We start from the raw sequence: 4680 nt of genomic DNA on the forward strand, positions 1-4680 counted from the left end.
AATAAATAGAGAGAGAGAGAGAGAGAAAGAGAGAGAGAGATAAATTTATCTTAGGAAAATGGTTCACATACTTATAGAAGATGGCTCACACACTTATAGAAGCTGGAGCTTTTTCTGACTCAATTAGCTACAGGGACAGACAAGCTCAAGGTTGGCAGGCAGTATACCAGCTGTTGACTCTAATGAATGATGAATCCAAGATGACCAGGCTGAATGGTGGATTGTTCACTCATGGACAATTGTAGGCAGCACAACAGGATCCTTATCTACAGAAGAGTGTCTCATTTTCCCAGGATGTCCATAAATATATTGAAATCAAACCACACCCCTAGGGAAACTCCCTTTCAATAGATTGGCTGCTCAAAACATATACATCCAATCTCATCATGGGAATAACCCACATCATAACAGCTTAAACCACTCAGATTTGTGGTCCAGCCAAGTTGACACACAACTCCAACTATCACAGTCCATCCCTTGTCAACTTGGCAGTTGTACACATCTCTTTAACCATATATAAGGACAATGATAAAGTCATTTTTGCAACTAACACTAAAATGTGTACAACTGAAATGCATTAAACCAGTTTAGTTTTCATAGTTCATAACAGAAAGAAACAAAAATATTTGATGCACATATACAATGAAAAAATATAACAATCACAGTCCTCATTTCTGCAACTGGTCACGTGGTCATAACTGATATTCAGAACTACCTTCTTTCACCATCCATTCTGTATTTCCCTTACCCTCAGCAAGCATCTCAGCTGGTTCTTTGCCTGGTGGGCTGACCCAAACCTTCATTCCTGAAGGGTATGGGCCATTAGTAATCATATCAGAATTGGATTGCTATAATTTTCCATTGACTTTAATCACAAGGCATGGTAGTAGTATGGGACGTCCTAAAGAATCTCCTGTACCCCAGACATATTCTTCTTCTTTTCCTCCATTATGTAATGTCAATCCAATTTCCCCTTGGTAATGAGGATCTATCACACCATATAGTACAGTAACATCTTTCTTTGTCTGTTGATCCAGAAGCATGAGGAAGCTAAAATGGCTTGGTGGCATTCTTAACTTCCACTTCAATGCATTCAATATTGTGTCTCCAGGTGGGAGTGTTCCTCCTTTTGAGATATTTTTCTTTGACTTCTGAATTAGGGAAAGGCTTATATGTACGTATATCAGGTTTTATTTACATCACCATAGAAGGAAATAGCATTCATTCACTGTTAAGTCTCACCTGGTTTACAAGGTTCTCAATCTGAAAGAAAATATGGCACATCTGATGATACAGTTTACATGATGTATTTCTGAGTATCCAACTTCTGAGACCTTTGGGCTATATGTAAGCATATGTTTAGGTGGTTAAATTTAAATTGTCATTGTAATTTAAATTATATATCTTATTGATATTTTACATGGTGTTTTGTTTGATATTTAGGAGAAAAAGCTTGATTTTTATATGTCATTTTCTATTTATTAATCTGTAATTCTTTGGTACCAGAAAAAATTATCCCAGAGACTATTAAATAAGTCACTGGTGTGCCAACCAAGGCATATAGTTTAACTGAAAGTAGCAGCTAATAGGATATTTGATAAGGAATAATTTCTCTTAGGTTTGAAATCATACATGATTCAAATTTTTTTTTTTTTTCTAAAGTGGAATTTAAATTTCTGAAATGATAGTTAGAATTTTTTAAGTTTCTTGTTTCATTTTGTTGTCCACCCTGCTCAGAGAGCTTCCTTCTCATAGTAGGATTACTAAGGAGGAGTGTAATCTCTGAAGAAAGAGTGACAGTCAGCGATGCCCTTTTTGGATCTGAAAAGGAAAAGCAAATGTAGATGGACAGGAATGAAACAAAAAAGTGTAGTGACACTTTATAAAGACATTTGTGGTTGTCATTTTAATTGAAATCATCCCCAGTTTTAAATATTACTGAAAATACTCCTGAGGATTAAAGTCATTGGTTAATATTTTAGAATTTTTTTCAGGAAAATTGGAACTTTCAAGTAGACAGCAGATTTAGAATTTTTTTTTTTTTAAATTTTAATACGGTTTTGAGAAGCCAGGTACCACTTTACACTAGCCCATTTCTAACATCCATCACAACCTATGATGCTTTATTACACTTCAATTGAGATTAATTTTGTGTTTCTATCATTAAAAAATATACATATTTATATTATAATGGAAATAGTCCTGGAGCTGTCTTTAGTTTTAGTTCAATAACTCAGTGAGAGTAAATGGGAATGGAAGGACTGAGAAGAATAGGGTCTTAAAGATGAGATAAAAGAAGGATGCAGAGAGCTGTTGAGCTGATACTTGACATTTCTAAAGGAAAATGGTTCTGCTACCAGGTAGCTAAAAATTAGCACTAGAAATCATAACTTTTTTCCTTATTTTTTAAAAACATTATTGCCTGGGTGGTTTTGTGGGAGCCCTGGTAGCATAGTGCCTAAGGCACTTGACTGCTCACCAGAAGGGTGGCGGTTCAAACCCACCAGACACTCCTCAGAAGGAAGGTTGGGCAATCTACTTCCGTAGCGATACTGCCTTGAAAACCCAAGGAGGGGTCACTATGAGTCGGATTTGACTAGACGGCTCATAACAACAACAACAGGTGGTTTTGCTTCTGCTGTATCGTTTTGAATTCTGTTTTTTTGCCCCCTTAGTTATAATTTTTTCAACTACCTAGAATTTTAGAGAAAATAATTATCAATTTTCTTCCAGTAACAATAGAAACAACAGTAAGAGAATATAAAGAAAAAATTGCATTCTTATATAATTAATGCAATTGCTTGGTTATATAATCAGTTTTCTTCTCTGCCACGCATATATTTTGTAACTAGAGAGCTATTCAGTTGCCCTTCTGTAGGGAAAGATGAAGCAATTTCCCATATGTATTTCCTTTATTGGTCTACAGTAGAAAAAGCCAGATTACCTTCTGAACAGGGGGAAATCAAGTTTAAAAAATAAATTAAGCATTTCAGGTCACTGCCTTACCTACTTCAGCTCTAGGGCAGAAAATTCAAATCCACTTCCAGAGAAATCCTTTGAGAATATTTTATTTAGTCAGGTCCTGTACCTGGAATATTTTTTCTTGAACACTTAAATTCTTTCTCTCCTTCTGGCTTCTGTCTTTGACTATTCAATCTGAATTGAACTTGTCAAAATCTCCAGTGTTGCCAAATCTAATATATAGATATTTTTCAATCTTCTATTTATATGACTTGTTAGAATCACTTCAAGAAATTTACAATCTTTTCAATCTTGTATAATTCTCTTATCTCGACTTCCTTGATGTTACATACTGTCTCTCTGACTGTTTCTTCTCAGTCTCTTTGCTACTTCATCTGCCTATTCTTTTTCTAATTTTTTATGTATCTATTTTTAACCTCGGTTCAAACCAACCAGCCACTCCTTGGAAGGAAGACTGGGCAATGTACTTCCATAGAGATACTGCCTGGGAAACCCAAGGAGGAGTCATTATGAGCCGGCATCCACTGGACTGCAGCGAGTTTATTTTTAACCTCAAAAAGTTTGAGCTGCTCAGGATTCAGTAGTAAACAGGATTGCTTTGTAACTCAAATCAGTGAGTCAGCTCGTATATATTATGCTTCTACTGTGTGCAAATATCTGAGCAATTTCTGGTGACAGAACAGTGAACAAGACAGAAACTCCTTGCTGTTAAGGAGCTTACATTATGGAAGGGCCACAGATAAATAAATGATATTATTTCCGATAGTGTTAAATGTTTCAAAGAAAATAAAATGGAACACTGGGATATAAAATGATGAATGAAGATTGCTAATGTAGCTAGGATGCTCAGAGAAAGTCTCTCTGAGAATGTGACAATTGAAGGGACGATTGAAGAATTTAGTGATATGATTTGGCTGAATAGTATTTCAGGGAGAAGGAACTGAAAATACAAAGAAGCATGCTCGTATCGGATGAAACAGAGTCCTATGTGACTGAATGCTCAAATCTAATTCTACATGATGTCAATCATTCCCATGGTTTTCAATATCACCTGTGATAATAAATCCCACATTTCTATTGGAGCTCTGATAGCATAATGCCAAAGGCACTTGACTACTAACCACAAGGCTGGCGGTTCAAACCCACCAGCCACTCCTCAGAAGGAAGATGGGACAATCTACTTCCATAGTGATACTGCCTTGGAAACCCAAGGAGGGGTCGCTATGAGTGGGATCCGACTCGACAGCACCTAACAACAACAATAGGAGCTATGGATCACTTTTCCAAAATCTTGATTCATACATCCAATGGACTAGTTGATAGATCCATTTGTTTGCCTATTTGGTATCAGTAATTTAACATATCAAAAATGAAACTCTTCATCTTCTAATCTTAATCTTTATCCTATTGCATTTCCCAACCAAGTGAATGATATTTCCCTATATTCAGTTGCTTGAGAGAGGTAACCCCATTTTTCTCAATTCTTATGAGTAAATGATTATAAAATCTTTTCCATGTTCTTCAACATCATAAAAACCTGCCAGGTGCTCTCCATCTCCAAGTTACTGTCTCTGCTTATGCTACCATATTTTGTCTGAACTATTACTGAAGTCAACAGTACAGGGGTTAAAGTATTCAGCTGGTGGCACAGTGGTTAAAGTATTCAGCTCGTAACCAGAAGGTAGGTGTTTCACATCC

This window comes from Orycteropus afer, unplaced genomic scaffold, assembly GCF_000298275.1.
Source record: "Orycteropus afer afer isolate SDZICR_OR568_19922 unplaced genomic scaffold, OryAfe1.0 scaffold00200, whole genome shotgun sequence".
NCBI lineage: Eukaryota > Metazoa > Chordata > Mammalia > Tubulidentata > Orycteropodidae > Orycteropus > Orycteropus afer.